The sequence below is a fragment of the Halyomorpha halys genome, unplaced genomic scaffold (genome assembly GCF_000696795.3).
Source record: "Halyomorpha halys isolate HHAL.00 unplaced genomic scaffold, Hhal_1.1 Scaffold52.1, whole genome shotgun sequence".
Taxonomy (NCBI): domain Eukaryota; kingdom Metazoa; phylum Arthropoda; class Insecta; order Hemiptera; family Pentatomidae; genus Halyomorpha; species Halyomorpha halys.
Window position 1 is genome coordinate 1,698,085 of NW_027104988.1, and position 18,324 is coordinate 1,716,408.

The 18,324-nt window shown below is 31.2% G+C and overlaps 1 protein-coding gene and 1 long non-coding RNA gene across 2 annotated transcripts in view; both read right to left on the reverse strand.

The window, feature by feature from the left end:
- Positions 1–18,324, reverse strand: part of LOC106691971 (alpha-tocopherol transfer protein-like) — a 69,695-nt gene that overhangs the window by 42,628 nt on the left and 8,743 nt on the right. The gene's annotated exons all lie outside the window — the stretch shown is intronic.
- Positions 11,921–18,270, reverse strand: LOC136795713 (uncharacterized). The gene is made up of 2 exons (XR_010843364.1): positions 18,087–18,270; positions 11,921–12,116 (listed from the first exon to the last, which is right to left on the reverse strand). It is a non-coding gene; the product is annotated as an uncharacterized lncRNA (long non-coding RNA).

The following is an 18,324-nucleotide window of genomic DNA, read 5'->3' on the forward strand; positions in this document are numbered from 1 at the left end:
GTTAAGTAAATTTGCTAAAATATGAACCCTGATAGATATTTACTTTCAATAGTTCCTGAGAAATAGTTTTGTATAAAACATTTCACAACGAAAAATCAAAAGTTTAATTACACGACAGATGTTTATTAGCGAGTTGAATGGACTATTAAATGTTTTATGACATTTATCATTGAAGGGGCAGTACTTTTCATTATATATGCCAAAATAAATTAAGAAAATATTGATTTCAAGTTGCTCAGACAAAATTTTGGATTTTTGAAAAACTATATCTCAGAAAGGATTATGTTTATAGATGTCTGCGAGTATTCAAATAAAAACTAGTTTCATATACTATAAAACGGTTTATGACATTTATCTTTCCATTTGCATTTATCATAAATACTACAACTCCTACGAAGTTAAACGTCGTAAACTACTTTATAGCACATTATATTAGCTTTAATAGACATCTATACGTCTAATAGTATTATACGTATTAGTTGGTTCCTGAGGTATAGATTTCACAAGATAAATTATTGCTTTTTAAAAAAGTATTTCTCCTGAACTATTAAATGTAAATAGCTGTTTTAAGGTTAATATTTAAGCTATGAACTATAAATTTTGGCTAGTAGCTGCACATAGAGTTTATTAAAGTTACTGAAAATTGGGGTGAAACTGATTTTTTTTCTCTCTTGGGATCTTGGACTAAAAGGAGTTGAGACATGGACCTGTACAGAACCATCGAATTTCTTCCACGTCCATTCTTCACAATCCTAACATTATAATCAACAAATAAGAAAATAGTGGGCGAAGTATTTTATGCTCCTCCTGTTTGACATCTCTTCTGCGTTAGGTAGCCGAGCCTACTCTGGCGATTGCAAAAATATGAGATCTCAATAACTTGTATGACCTCTTGAGTTACCTAGGGAAAAGAACGCTAAAAATATGAGGCAACGTCTATGAAATAGAAGTCCTTTGTCCTGCTCTGTGTAAATTGATGTTTGACGGGTAATTGGGGGTGCTTGAAGAGGAGCGGTTGCCTGCCACAGCTTATGTAGATGGCCTGGCCGTAGTCGTGGGGTCGAACAGAAGAGCTATTAAATGTTAAAGCTGGTCGGTGCGCCAACCTGGTAGAGCCTGGTGTATGTAGAAGAAGTTGAAGATGGGTGCTGTCAAGACTCAAGCCATACTGTTAAGAGGCACGACTGCCTCTATTACTCTCTAGATACAAGGAGCAGTGATGCGACCCAGTGGGGTAGTCACATACCTTGGCATAAGGCTCAGAAGAATTTCAATGTGACGCCTCATTTAGACTATATGAGAAGTAGGATGGCCTTTGCTCTTAATGGACTTAATCATTACGGGGCCTTAGATACCCAGCAACATTGACCATTTATAAAGTTTTTTTTTTCTTTTCTTTTTCGGCCAAGATTCCCATTGGAGTCCTATACTGCCTAACCATGGTTGGGGGTCAAAGTTCTTCATTTTGCGGGACCGTCACACAAAAAAAAAATAGTCAACGTCACAGGCCGGATTCGAACCGGCACCGCCAACAGACATAAAATTGGTAAGACTGTGTCTTAACACTGAGCTACGGGCGGCCCATATAAAGAAATGTTGTGAGTATGTCGAGATATGCGTCCCTTGGGTGGAATCAATATCTCTCCCTCTCACCTCCGGATTTCAAAAATAGTACCGTTTAGAATGTATAGTTCACAAGTAATAAATAAACATTACAGGTAACCTTAAAATACCAGCAGTATACCAGGCAGTAAAAGGTAATACCCAACACGATGTATTCCTTTTTTCACAGTAAATCATTCACTAATTACCTGTTTCCTTTCTGTTTTAGAGGGATCGGAAAAAAAAAAAATCTCTCGCACAGGCAGAGAAGAAGTTACTCAAGCAAGATCTCTGAAGAAGTGCAAGCTATGTGCACAAATATGTAAGCATATGTTAATTGTCTTGATTTCAGTAATGAGTTGCACGCACAGCAGCGAACACCCATATTGTCGAATAGGCTGGGTAATAATAAATAAATAAACAACTAATAATAATCAACAAATAAAGCTGTAACCTTAATATTTAGATGATTTCATTCAGATTTGCATGAAATAGATGCCTTTTCTTCTATGATTAATCCAATTTCCTCATCATTACACCAGCTTTTGATTATACTTCCCTATTCCCTATTATCAGAAAATAAAATACCTTCGTGTCCTTTTAACATAGATGTATGGGAATACTCACAGTGGATTATTTATATTTAAAAAAAAAATACGGATAAAACGTATTAATGAAATTCAGAAACTTCTCTTATTTACTTAACTTTTCTTTAGTATAATACGTTAATTCTCGATTTATATCAATATTTATGACCTTTGAAGTAAAGTAGATGATTTATTTATTTTCATTATATTTTAATTTAATTGCTTTAACATTGTTGTGTGAAGAAACACCATATCATTCAAAAGCAGGAGATATTATTAGAAATAGTAACATTAGTTAAATCAATATTGGATGTTGGTCTTATTGTATGCCACTCGATATTTCTGTTTGTAGATATCCATAACTCTCGAAGGGTCCCAAGATTGAGTGGTTTTTAGAAATTCTATTTTATTAACATTGTTTCTTGTAGTTTATAGTGGCCTTATTATCTGAAAACGTTATCTACCAAACTCTCTTTAAATTAATATAACAATTCAAACTTTAATTATTAGAAATATCTAAGGCTATCAACTTGGCAGCGAGTTAATGTTTATTAATTTATTTCTTAATAGGAAATTATTTGAAACAATAGGTCGTTCACCAATTAGATGTTATGATGAGATTACAATAGTTTTTGATAATCACGAAATCGATCACCATTTACGGTAATTGTATTTGTAGTTTTATATTTAATATTATTAATAATGTATAATTTTTTACAAATAATTTAAATATTTAACCTTTCATAAAATGTGTTTTAAAAACATATTTATGGGATCATACGATTGTTGGCTATACGTAGGCAGGTAGAATCAACGATTTCAACAAAACATTTTTTGTGATAGTATGTCGAAAATATTAAAGGCGCGTCCGAGGTTTCTTGCCAATATTCCGTAGGAGCGTAGAAAAAAATATTTTACTTCATTTTAGAAACTTTTTATACAATCGTATGCCGCCTTTGTTCTGTATGTATTTAATGGTTATTATATACCAATTGACTTTTATTTTGTTCCAGCCCTACGCAATGAAAACTCGTCATCCAAGTTGCATCGAACAGGCTTGTTACCTATAGGATAATTATCCTCCCCGTATATCAGATAAAACTAGGTTTAAAAAAAATCTGTCGGAAAATATCCGTATATGTATTGTAAAAGATCCGAGTGAATGGATTACCCGGGAGGATATTGCCGAAGCATCTAACCAGAGGTGAGTAATAAGTACGAAAGCTAACTTGAAAATCTTGTTGGTCCTCCCGAACTGTTGAATGTTCTTAAAGGTTATGGGAGGGACGCAACGGCCATGGACGTTGGGGCATTGGTCCCAGAGCATTCGGTTCAGAACGTTGTGGGGAAAGTAATATATATTTTTCGTCGGTCCCGAGAAATAAATTTTGAAGCTCTCGCCTTCGTTAGTACGCGGTGGCAATTCTGGTAGCTGTCAGAGGGTTGGCAAAAAGGACCACTTGGCCCACTTGCAGGACTTGTTCCTCCTACTAGTTACCAATACCATAAAAGAAAACGGAAGCTTTCGTGCTACCCTTCATGGCCTTGTAAAGGATACAGATTCCTTTCGCCCTAGAGACGTCTGAGCTCACAATCATAAGTGATACTGCATTTAAACCACTGGAGACCAGGGTATGTTTCAACACTCCACTTACACAAGGAAGTGTACATTGGACATATAGAAGTATTTTTCTAGAACATAAATAAGACACTGAATATACGGAAATACTTAAACTGTAGAGAGTTAATCGAGTTGTAAAATCCTATTAGAGGAGACTTATTACGTGACTGAAGCTATAGATCCCTACTAGTGAGCTGATTTGGGGCGCCAAGGCATCCAGTAGGCCATATATTAGATTCAGATTGAAGAACCTCCCTGCTAGGTAACCGTCACTGTGCAGAAGACTAAGAGTGGTTCTGCATTATAACTCATAGTTCAACAATTAATTAATATTCAAGGATGTTTGTTAAAACTATAGCACGTTGTATAAATATCCAATTTAATAAAATAATCAATGATGTAACGGATTTTTTTCAAAATATTTTTGATCTCGGGCACTCTAGATATTAAATTAGATACATAAACTTATGAAGTTTTAAATAATAATCAAAACTTGAATATTAAAATTTAAATTAGAGGCTACAAATTTTTTATATGTCAATGGCTTACTTCGCAGTGGTGATAAGTAAATTTCACTAACTTTACAAAGGTTAAACAATTAAAGGTTCTTCTCTTTTAGAAAAATCACAACTTTTATTAGAAGATAAAACCTTTAATTAGTTTTTAAGTAAAGTTAGTAAAAACGTACCTAGTACAACTGCGAAGTAAGCTATTTAGATCAAATATTCCATATTATTTATTTTATTCTGATATATTACTATTAGATAAATAAGTACAAAAAAAAACCCCAATCCAAAATTTTAATTATTACATTTAATTTTGTTTATTTGAAATGTTAAACCAACTCTGATTAAATTGGGAACAAAAAAGGATATGTATAAACTATGAAAGATTTAGTAATCAATTATACAAACTACCAGATTTACATATACCTACCTATATGTATGTATTCAATTACTTATTTCGTTAGGGGAGTACGGAAAAAAAAAAATCGTTTATAGAAATAAAAAATGAAATATTTTCTGGGGTTGAAAACGGAGTTCCGTAAATACGAGTTGTAATATACTTTTGGAAAGCCAAAAAAATATAATAATTAGAAAAGTTAATATCCCAGGTTTAAAATTGTAGAAGGTGTTAGACACATAAATAGCGCATTAAAACACATAAATAAACAGATTTTATCAATAAACTTGTTTGCGTTTCCATGGTTTTCATAACAATAATGGATTTTTTTTTTAATTTGACTAATCAATAAAGGGTTTTTTTTTTGTTCTATCTTACCTATATTCTTCTAATAGTTAATTCTCATCTTTATCTTAACTCTATTTGAATCATCCCATTTCTATAGGACTGATTGAGGAATTATGCTGCTTTACATTACATTGTTTAAGTGCAGCAGTGAATTAAAAAAAACAAAAACGAAATATGGTGGGTATGGATTTTTAGAACTCATTGTTATCATTATAATTTATTTTTGTAAATTATTTAAACTATTCAGTTATGAAATTGCTCATTTTGTAACGAATTTCATGAATGTCGGAGCAAATCCAAACTAGATTAAATATCATAAGTTGCGTGCTTAGGTTTGGTAAGAAAAAAAACATAAAGTCAATAGAAACTTTGATCATAGAAATTTTAATTATTTTCAAGAGTTTATATGTCAATACAAATTATAATTGTCGTTTTTATTAAACAAATACGTTTATCTATTAACTGATAATTTAATCTATCTCTCAAAAATAGAGCAAATGTCATTGAACTGTTGAAATGTTCATAGATAATATAAGACAATATGATATATACTACAGACCTGAATTAAATAAACCCAACTAAGCCCATGTTGGGGTATAATCATAAATATTAAATTATTTCTGTAAAAAATATTTTATATTCCAATAAAAATATTAAATTTTAAAATTGATTACTATTTCGTTTTCCTTTCCTAACAAATTTGTTCCATTATATATTTTAAAGTAGCGTCCGATTATACCTTGAAAATTGATTTATGTTAATTTTGCTATTTAATAAAGGAGGCAAGAAAAAAAAAACCTTGAAAAACAGAATGAATACAAGCGATTCAAAGGGAGTGATGTGAGATGAAATAATTTGAACTATTAATAATTTTTTGTTTTAATCTGTGGTAGAGTAAAAGATTGCTTTAACCATTTGTTAGTACTACTTTATTGGAAAAACTGAATTTTTTTTTTATCTTTGCCATACCTTTTTACTCACAGTTTATCGTCGAAGTAAGGAGTATAATGGAGAAGGTATGCTGCCTGGAAATGTGAAGCCAAAAAAGGCGGGGCTTAATGGGTAACGCGGAAGGAGCAAGGGCAAATCACTCACTTATTTTTTGATTAAAGGATGAATTCATCAACTACTGCTTAGCAAGGTTTTTAATGAGGCGTAAATAGTTGACCGTAGATTAATACGTGGAAAATATGGTCGGGGGTTTGGTCAGATAAAAATACACAAATAAATTAAATTTATTTAATTATGCCGCCGTGCAGGCATGGCACATTTGCTGACCGTTCTCCCAACCATCTACTCTTAGTAGATTTTCATTGAGTTGATTATTAATATGAGCATTTAAATTTAATTACAGTCATGATCAGATTTTACTAACCATATTGATTTATTTATATATAGGGGGTACGGTCAAAAAGGAACAAGTTAACAAGTATTTATTTGTCAACGTGTCGCAAATATATAGTGTACATAAAAAAAATAAATAACAGACTTTTGTATATATACTTATTAAAAACTGTTTCAGTGCACATTGACAGTTTCTTGTTTTATTGTAGATTTTAAAGATTTCAACAATTTAAAAAGTAAAAAAAAATGTAATTCTAATTCTTAAGACATCCTGAAAGAATTCTTGAGGTCAAAAGAATCATATTCATATCTAATCCAACAAATCCGTAGTTAAGTCGAAGTGTCTGTAAAATCATGTAAAAAAAAATTAAAATTAAAATTTTGGACCACTGATTTATTATAATCTTGCTTAAATCAACATTTTCTCAAATCCTGTATTTTTATGCTTAAAAGACAATTTAATAATTTTTTTTTAGTTAGCTGACCTTGTTAAGGTAACCTAACGGTTTTAATGATTAAGAAACTTTAAAAACACGATCGAATATTACAAGCAATAGCTTTTAAACTATAAGCTAGAATTATTTAATGAACTGGTAACAAGACGAACGCGGTGTTTCAGAACGGTTTGTAACATCATTGTTATCGCTTGCCGTGAATTCACTTTCTCCAATCTTGCGTTGTTAATGAGTAGCGCAGGTAATAAAACAAAACTGCACAGGAATGTTAATGCTTTAGATGTGAGATACCTATTTAAAACATAGCATAACACAAGAAAAAAAATTTGAATTTATTAATTTTTCGTTGTTTCTATGAAATATTAAAAATGGTTTAGGCTATTTTCCTAGTATTTAGTATTATTATTATTACTTAGTTTTTATTTATATTATTTATTTATATTATTTATTAGTTAATAACTGATAATATTATTTCCTTTTTTATGAAACTCTTCCTTTTTTATTGAGGTTCGATAGTGAACGCTCGAGCCAAACCTTTTGGAGCAACATATATCAAACTCAAACTAAAACATACACACTTCAATTTCATCACGTGCGATTTTTCATTAATTATTTGCGAAATAATAAATATCGATATATATTTGAACAGATTAATTATAAATCTGATAGGTTCTCAATAAGATGTTTTAATTATCCTTGAGCATACGTAATAAAAAAAGGAAGGCCTTCCTTGGATATAAAGTCTATCTATAGTCGTGATTTTTAAATTTAAAATTTTAAAATATCTTTATTGAAATTTACAACTGTATATTACATAATACATTCAATAAATTTGATCTTAGTTAAAATGGAGTGTTGATTGTGGTTTACTTGGAATAATCTATCAATGAGAAAGGAACGAATGATGAGAAAGTATGTAGAAGGTAGGAATTTACGGAGTTTGTAAAGCAGTCCCGGGTGCCAGACTCGATCAAAAGCCTGTTCTACATCGAAAAAGACTCCCGCGCTCCAAAGAAGACGAGACTACGTCCACCACACGATGACATTGCTGGATAGTAGAGTGGGATGTTCGGAATCCAAACTGTGATAACTTAAAATGAATTTTTATAGAGAGCAAGAATCACATACAATATAATAATATACACCATAATAATTGATAATATACACCACAGCCGACCAAATCAACGAAAATGAATTATTGTCGCAGAGGTACCGGTTTGTTGTTGGTATTATTTCCCAGAATTAATTTTATGTTTATTCGCTTCTTGCGATTAATTAGTTTTATAAATGTTTGTTCATTAAAAATATTTTACAACCATTATTATGTATTTTTCTATCAGAAGTCGAATCATATTGTAGGTTAGGTTAATTGACGTTTTGAGATATTTGAAGATAACAATTTTTTTTTAATGTCATGGAAATAGTAATTTTACTTTTTATCAGCAGATTTTTATGATATGAATAAATTCTTCGAAGTTTAATCTTTTTTCCGTTTTAGACTCGAAAGACCAAATTCTTCAAAACTATGCCTAACTTAACGTGTTTTACTCGTAAGCTGAAGGTATGATGTATTGATACAAATAAACAAACTGAAACATCATAATTTCCAGTAGATATTTATATATAAATAAACTGTCCATCTATATTTGGATGGATCGAAATTCACGTTTTCTTTTTCTTTTTTTAAATCGTTCAAAGACAGGAAAAGAAATCAAATAAATGCAAATCTTCTGGTCGTGCATGAAATGATGATATGAACTGTGTGATAAATAATAAGCATTTCCAAGATAATACTTGTTAACGGAAACAATATAGAAAATGTGAGATACTTCATTCTTCTCTTATAGTCTCCAATTATTAAAAAAAAATACACACACCAATGGTTTATAGGGCTTTTCTTTTTTGAGCAAGGCTGTTCACACACATACAAACCATTTTGTGTTTCTCCTTACTTGGGTTCCAGGTATGGTTAGACAGACCATTTCCTGAGCTGCAATTCTCTACCCCCAAAAGCATTAATGTAAAATAATATTTTTTTCTTTTATTATCTATAGGCATGCTCCAACGACCATATATTCCATATGTAATCAATATGTAAGTGTAAGTAAAAATTATCTATTTTCATGGATCACCAGCCATGGCAGCGAATTCCATGTTATATAACCACAATATCACAAAATACATAAAAGTTAAGATCAAGATGTATAGAAATTAAAGTATGAAAATCAATTTAGGAGATCTCTAATCCAGTTCTTTCTTGTATCCGGAAAGTCTTGTGTTGTATTAAAGGGTTTGAATGTATGGTATTTTTTTTATTTACGCGGAAAATGTGAGATCATAAAGTTGAAATTCATTATCATTAGGCCATTCATGTTCAGGTTTTAAGAATTTCTCCAAAACTTTCCAGACATTCCTTATAAAAATGCTATAGGACCACTATTGTGCTATCTATAAATTGAATTATAAAGTTATGAGGGCTTTGATTTCCACCAGGCTGCTTACTAGGGTTTCCATGTATGGCAAGACAGCCAAGTCCATTTCTCGGACTGTGATTCTCTCCCTACAATGCCATTTATTATATATATTATAACAATTTTTTCTTGTATTATTAATAGGCATTTTCCAACGACCACTTCGGGGTATCAAAACCTGCATGGAGCATGGACTAGTTCTGGAAGGGAAAACTCGTTCAGCGCATGCTCATTACATTATTTGATAATAAAAATTGGTCGTTAGAATATACCATATGCTGTTATCTCTTGCTGTCCAGTTCCAGAAGTACTGATTTTATTGACTTGTTTTGATTATTTCACTGCTTTTTGAATTTATTAAGAAAATAACAGTTATCAAACCTGCTCCCTCATCCGGAATCACTCATATATCGATTATTGTGTCATATGGGTCAGGCTTTCATGGTCATTGGCACGCCCTACTTAAGAATCATTCCACAGCTGCTCGCTGAGAGCTTCCTCGGAAGGTGACTGGCTAGGTGTAACTGCATTATCATGTTGATGTCAATTATCAAATTATCTTAATATATTTAATCTCTTATTAATATCTCACACTGGTCTCTTTTTCAAGAGTATTCTTCTATAAAAAGTTTATATTTAGATGAGTTTGATAAAATCGATTAGGGATCAAGTAGATATCAACGTGCACTACTCCTAAAAAGTTCGCCAGAATCGATTAAGGCCCAACACAAATTTGCCCTTAGTCTGAAAGACAGTCACGGATGTTCCTTTATATCTAAAATGTAAATGGCAGTATAACTTCAGATTCTGAGAACATAAATATTGTAAATTATCTGCACCAATACAAAGCTTTCCTACAATTGGTTAATAGGTATCAGAAACGGTCAGTTACTTTCGCTAAAGCATGCGTAAACATAATTTCTTCGGCACAACAATATTTCGTACAAGTTTAGAGGGGAGTAGGGATTTTTTAAAAAAGTCGGAAATTAAGGCAATAATGACCCCAAAGTGGATGATGCCTTAAGATAATAATAATAATAAAAGAAATTATGTTCGAAGTTAAAAAATCAAATTTATTAATAAAACCATGATGGAATTCAAGTTTAATTTACCGTGACCGACCCCCAAAAAATCATATCCTCGATTTCGTGCTACAAAATCAACTTTTCTTTTTATTTAAATTAACCATTTTAAATGTTAATTTTATTGTTTTTGTACCAATAAATTTTGATTTCCCAAATCTAGAATTAGTTTGGAGATATATTCGCAAGCTGATACTCGTTATATGTAACAGAACTGAAATTTGTAATGAAAAATGTAAATGGCAGTAAAACTTCAAATTCTGAGGATATAAATATTTTTAAATTATCTGCATGAATACAAAGCTGTCCAACTTTTGGTTGAGAAGAATCAGATATAGTCAGTTACTTTCGCTAAAGCATGCGTAAACGTTAATTTTCTTGGCACACCAATATTTCGTCCCATTTGGCCCAAATTTAGAGGGCATTTGGGATTACTGTAAAATGGGTGTTGTATCAATTTAATGAGATATAAAATATTTTATGCCGACGTTTCAAACCTGCCTTCTACGCCACAACCCCTGATGAAGACCTGAAACTCAGGTCGAAACGTCGGCATAAAATAAATAAATATGGTTTTGTTTATTTATGTTGTTCTTTGCTGACCGCACCCCCCGACAAACTTCTCCAAGCATTAATTTTTTCAGTTAAGAATTGCTTCTTTATGTATTCTTTGAATATTCTTAAGTGATAAATGGATTTTAAATTGAATATGACTTCAACAGTAATTCAATTTAGTAATGGTATATTTGCTAATGATTACAGTAATGATATATTTCTTAAGCCAAGATTGATATTGACTGGTAACGTAAATGATTAAGAACGAATCATTAAAAAGTAATCAGCCTTGAAGGTTAACTCAAGGCAGACCGGAAAATAAAAAAAAATTGTTTTAACTTGGATCTTGAAGAGTAGGTTTTGGTAGAGTGGAAGAAGGTATGCTCAACATTTTCGCTGACTTTTGTTTTCTAATAAAGTGTCTATGGCATGATAGGTAGCGTCAGTATTTAAGAACTCATGAGTACGGGTTAGATTTAAAAAAGGACAGTTGTATGAAAATCAAAAGAATCATGGTCTTATATGGTTTCTAGAAGCCTTATAAGACACAAAAAATCATGTTAACTACTATTATGAGTGATTGAACAGAAGTTGTGGTAAAATGTTTAACTCAAAGAGCTAAAAAAAATTAAGAACAATCCTAATTTGTGGATTTGATAGTTTTTCGTAAATTGTAAGTGTTAAACTTCCAGAATCAGTAGTTGTTTAGTATGTTACTTTTGATAAGAGGCGCTTCGTGTATTTTTTTTAAACTTCCATAATACGAAAACAAGTTGTTTAACGAATGTATATTAACCTATGATCCACAGGTTAAATATTTTTTTATGCAAGCCATCGTAATACCTTTGAAATAAAATAATTGAAATTTTCATTGACATAATGTTTTTGAACAGAAATGAAACCTAATGTTGTAAAGTGTGAAAATTCACAGCAGGTAAGGAAAAAATTCGAATAATTTAAAATATTTATTTGCCTCTAAATAATTGTATAAAATTAATATTATCATGATATCTGCATGGAAAACTTTTATTGTTTCCCAAGTAGGAATCACTCCTGATGGAACCTGGAAGGATGAATAGATGAGCGACGGTAGAGGGTGAAGTTACTTTCATTTTTGGAAGTGAAACTTCTTTACCGATGTTTTACACCTAAAAATAAAATAAAAATAAAATAAAAATAAATAAATTGATTTCGTAACGGAGATGAAACGGAAGTGATAGTGGTAGTGGAGGGGAGAGGGCATTAGTCAATTCTAGCAGACAAATTATTATTATAAGAGTCGGAGCTTACAATAGCTTAACCGACAGTGCCAGTTCGATTGAATGAGCTCTTGTTATATAATAATCTATAACAATTTTTCTTGCTAGAATCGAGTTAAGAAACGGCTGTACAATCCTAATTATTTTTCTAGAACTAATATTTTCTACCTCAAGCTATAAGAGAGAAGGCATTATCATCATCTTAAATTTTTAATACATTATTTCATTTTCACAAGTTTCAATTCTGTCGGCCAGTCCCAACTTGAGTCTAGAAATTTTTTTTATTTATTTTTTTAAATAAAGTCTTAAGTATCAAATGTTGACAATAGAAATTGTCCGTAATCTGCGAATCACTCTTAAAACATAAAATTTTGTTTTTGTATTACATGCATAGGTTTTTTTTTTTTATAATAGCAGGCCTATTTTTAACTGTAGGTGGAATAAGATCTAAACGAAGATTGGAGAAAGTTAATTAATGACACACCTTAGTGTTCTGAAACATGGCGTCCATCTTCAACTCAGTTCATTTTTATTCTCTCCGGGAGCATGGCAACTTCATTCGAGAACATTTCTGGATTCTAATTCCATATATATTTTATTGGATTTAAAAAATCCTCAGGAATTATATTGACTAATACAAACAGAAGTGGCCGATCCAAACAAGCATCTTACGGGATTATTGGACTTCATAATTCACGGGTTGGGGTTAGTGTTTCAAGATATACAGTCCTGTATATCTATATATATATATTGCTCACGAACCACACCGGTTCTCTTCAGATTTACAGGAGATGTTGAGAGAAAATCTCACAACAATAACAAAACTTTTTCACTTTCTAAAAATCAATAATATTTATGATCACATATTAAATAACTGTCCAGCATGGATTAGTGGATGCAAAATTTAATATAGTAATTTACTAATTACGTCAATTCTAATTGGAACTTTTTAAAATATAAATTGTAATTGTAAATATATAATTTTAATTGTAAATTTGTAATTGCAATTGTTAATTCGTAACTTTCTCACTTTGTAACTTCGCGAATATGTCAATTGTAATCTACTAATTTTGTAAATTCAGTGTAAATGGCCCTAGTGTTCGAAACACTTAAATTAATAAATAATATCTAAAAAAAATATATATACACTCACTGTATAAAATGAAAGTATTTATAAAATTTAAAAGTAAATTTAAAGCAAATAATGTTTTTAGACTTCTTTTAATGTTCAGATTGGCAAGAAGCTTTAAAAAGACTTTTGATTTGTTTTATAATTTAGGAACATCAGATTTCGTAAAACAAATCTTGTTCATTCTGTGAATAAGTATGAACTCAATGTTTAGTTTTTCTATTGTCAAGTGTATTCATGGATTAACACCACCTAAGTTTTCTTCCTTCTGTTGATGTGAGATTTTATTGTTCGTTTTTTATACTGTATGGCTTTGTGCTTTTTTTTAAAATAATGTCCCGCGGAACTCATCAATATTTTGGATTTCTGGCTTCTTAAAGTTGTAGGCTTGAATCCCGTAAATTTTCAACCGGATTAAGATTCGGTCTAAGAGCTAGCCAATCAAAAACATTAATCCCGAAATCCTGAATCCATTGTTAATAGCATGTTATATGAATTGGAGCGTTATCCTGCTGAAAAATAATTTCTTCTTCTTCCAACATTGAAATATACTGTAAAAGAAACTCTTATGCGACATTTTGATAACTAACAGTATTAATTTTGCCGGAAATGAATGTAATTCGAAACTTTCGCTTTTCATTAAAAGCAGCCCATAGCATTACTCCGCCACTCCAATGCGACCATCGTAATTTCTTTTCTTTTCTAAGGTCATGCCAATGGTAAATAAACCATATGTACCATTTATGTTAATTTTTTTCCATCATTGAAAATAACGCTTGATCTTTTTTTTTTTTTGTATCTTGAACAAATCGTTTAACAAACTGCAGTCGTGACTGCAAATGATTTTTTTTTAGCTGTGGTTTTCTCATAACCTTACAATTCCACTATACACTTCCTCACCAATTAGCATCACATCCTAAATTGAATCATTTCACAATTTGAGCAGAGGATACTCCTGTTTTTGAGAATTCACTCAAAACCGCCCGTTTCACATGATATGGAAAAATTTGGAGGTCTTCCACTTCTTTTTCCCGTAATAGTCTGGGCTACAATTTTTTTGACTGCACGAGCAATCTGCCTCTGGGACATCCCACCTCTTCTTAGATCCATTATTCTTTCCTACTTAATTTAAGTGAATTGAGTTCCGCGCGATATTATTTTTAAAAAAAGACTAATTCATACAAAGCCATACAGTATAAAAAAGAATAATATAATCGCTCTTCTTTAGTAGGTAGAAAACTGAGATGTTATTAATCCACTAATACACCTGACAATATAAAAACAAACATTGAGTTTACACTTATTAACAACATAAACAAACTCTTTTACAAAGTCTGATGTTCGTAAATTATCAAGCAGATCAAAGACCATTTAAAGCTTCTTGCCAATCAGATAACATAAAAAGAAGTCTAAAAACGTTATTTTGCTATGAATTTACTTTTAAATTTTATACGTTGAGTTCATATTTTTTTACAGGAGTACACTTATACTTTAATTACTACTGTAGTTTTGGCAGAGGCTGGCAAGTAAGTCGTGAGGAACTTCAAGCATTATTAGCTGTGATCAGGACGGTGGGAATTTACTTCCTCATTCAGAAGATATTTTCTCGGTCGGTGAATAAAGATATTTCCCCTCGGGTCAAGTTCTTATTTGGTTGGAAGGCGTTAGGGCTAGCACAATACAACGCTTTTATTCCATATTTCATATTGGTTAAGCAAGAAATAAAAATGTTAAAAAGCAGTATTATTAATATCGGCAAGTGCAATTCGTTACACACACATACATTTTGTGTATATATTTCTATTATTGTATATAATATATTGATAAATTATATAATATATAATATATATCTATAAACTGTATATGAAAACATCCAGTTTAGCTTGTATTTCTGCCGTATGCTCCCTGATTAAGACCTGAAACTCAGGTCGAAACGTCGCCATGAATATAATTTTTGTGCATTTGTGTTTTTTTGCTGACCGCACCACCCGACCATTTCCTCCACGTATTATTATATATAATTTTGCATTCACAAAGATGTGGCAGATTCATAGTTAAAGGGGCTGATAAAGATGTAATGAATACTCGGTATGAAGAAGCATTTCAGATGGACTTTTCATAATATGCACTTTAGTGAGGGGAGATGAGTAAGTGACAGGTAGATGAGATGTAGTGATTCGATGAGTAAGCGATTGTATGCAGGGTGAGCAATTCAAGAGTATAGAATTTTTTTTTATCAAACTCTATAATTGACTATATATAAATATAGACTATCCAGACAAAATAAAAAAATGCTTTTTTTTTATTTAAAGAAACAATGTTTTAGTGTCTATTAATTAGTTTTTGAGTTAACTAGTTCAGTAAGACCATAAAAACAAAATAGGGTTTTCTTGTGAGTCCAGAATTTTCTGTTGGAAGCACCTCTGCTTTTCGTAGAATGAAGCTACGTCTCCATTACTACTGGCAACTTAATTGATGTTTTCGCCTTAATGGCTACAAGGCAAAGTCGAAATAGCGATTGTCTCCTACAGATGATTTCCTACATCGGTTCTCAGTCGTATTATTTAGCTACATTTCTAATGATACAACCCAAGCAATTTCAAGGCTCTGTCATGTCGTTTAGTCTAATTGTATAATCCTATGTTGATATCTAATTAGTTAATTACCTCAATAGCAGAGAAGCTGAAACAGCAGACAATAATTTGTATACAATTAGAAGGATAACTAGGTAGTACAGTCTCAAGCAGGACGGGAACTAGGATTTTCCCACTGGTGGAAATTTAAATTTTACGACCCCACACCGTCCACCTTCTAGGTCTGTAAGCAAACTTCTAGCTTAGGTAACATTTTTGGAAGCATTCATTATTTTATTTAATTAATTTATTTCATTGACTGAATTAAGGCGACAAAAATATATATCTTTCTATTATATTGTATCATATAAAAATATCTAATTTATATATGTCCGATCACGGATTGATGTATTTGGGCAGCATGAATGAATACATTTCTTTCTCTTCTCCTCTTCTCTTCTCTTATTGTTGTACAAATAATAATATCAAAATTTCATATCATTTTTTACAGTAAAAGTGTTCATGAGCTCATCACAAGAGAAACAATGGTAATATTACACGCGGTTATAGTAAGGTTCACATATAATTCTAATAATTTATTAAAAAAAATTAAAGGTAACAAGGATGATGCAGACCTACCTTCTATTGGTAGAGCGCATGGTGTTTGAAATATTTAATTTAAAAAAATATATATATATTCCCTGATTGAGGTATTTTAGGTAGGTTACACACAGCCCTGCTGCTTTGGCATTTGTATCCTTCACATCCATTTTTTTTAATATCAATTAGGACGTAACTAGAAAAAATAGAACTTTTTCAATTAAATTCCCCTTAGTGATCTGTATAGTTTTTATATTGTATTTGTTTAACGTTCATAAATGACCTTACATAATCATTATTATTCAATTTCAGCAGGAGCGGATATGAGAATTTTTAATTTTTTTTTTTAATATTTATTTATTGCTGTTTATAACTGTACATTATAATACATTTAGTAAATCTGATCTAAGTTAAATTGGAGTGTTACAGGCGTGTAGAGAAACTAGCCATTGCTAGCACTCTAATGACATTTTACATTAGCTGGTCTCGTGACCATCTTCTTTTCAGACGCCTCGAAGGATTGTCAGGAATGGAAGATGATGCAAGATTAGAAACTAGGGGGTTTGAGTGGTTAGAGAGTTTATAATGAAAGGAGTGATATCTGGTTCGGACTAGATCGATTACATAGGGAACATTAAGGTCATTATGTAATTTTTTTTTTTAACCTAAAAATTAAATATCAATACATTAGTATATCATTTTTTTTTTCGAACCCTCTAAAACAGAAATAAAAAAGTGAATTGGTAAGTGCATTACTGTGAAAAAGAAAACTTCTGGCAATGGTCAGATTCTCCTAGGAAATCCTGAGCGCCTGCGGCCAGCGCTCTCATCCTTAGTTGGCAGAGAAGCGCCGGGATCTTCAGGAGTCCTGCTTTGTTCTTCACAAGTGGGAAACAAGCTCGGTTCGGAGTTCCCCAGATTGATAGTTGTAAATTTGAATAAATGTGTTTAAGAGGTTATTTTATTTAAAGATTAATTGTTTCACTTTGATTAATTTTTTTCTTTATGTTAAAGACGTGAAAAATAAGGGACAAAAACATGAAAAGTTACATTCGGTTGAAAGAGAAAATATGAAAAAAAAAAAAGGAAGAAAGATAAAAAAAGAGGGATTAAAAAAAAATTAATAAAGTTCAAGAAGAAGAGAAAAAGATAAAAGAACCATAGCGATGAAACAAAAAATCATATACTATTATTATAAATTGCTTACAAGTTATGCTTACGAGTTGCAGGATTAAAAGAAATTGTCAGATTTGAATAATTGTGCAGTGAAGCTAGCAACCCTGGCAGGACAACTTAGTTGTGTTTGAACAAAGTTTTTCTCTCTCTGTCTCTACTATTTTGTTAAAATTTAATTTCTAAACCCGTAAATATCTTTAATATCTATTACTATTGTTTGAAATACGACAGAATGTAAATTTAAAAAAAAAATTATAAGAAATAGAATAAAATAAAATTTAGTTTGAAATTTGCCACCCTATACGTTTTTCTTGTCTCTCCCCCTCCACTAGTTCCGGCCATAGTCCAAATAAGGATTAATCACAAATGAAAAACACAAACCTAGCATCTGATCCTTGGCAATTTTATCACCAAATACGTCAGGGACTAAATAGTTTCTATGTTCCATTTTTTGATGTAGGTGTTTCAATTATGTACTTTCGCTCAAGTCGTGATCATTCTTAAGCTCAATATTTCCAAGGATCTATTGATCTAATTTTTAAATCCCTTTTTGTGATATAAATGATAATCTATAAAATAATAACAATAAATAAAATATAATTTAATATAATGTATAAAT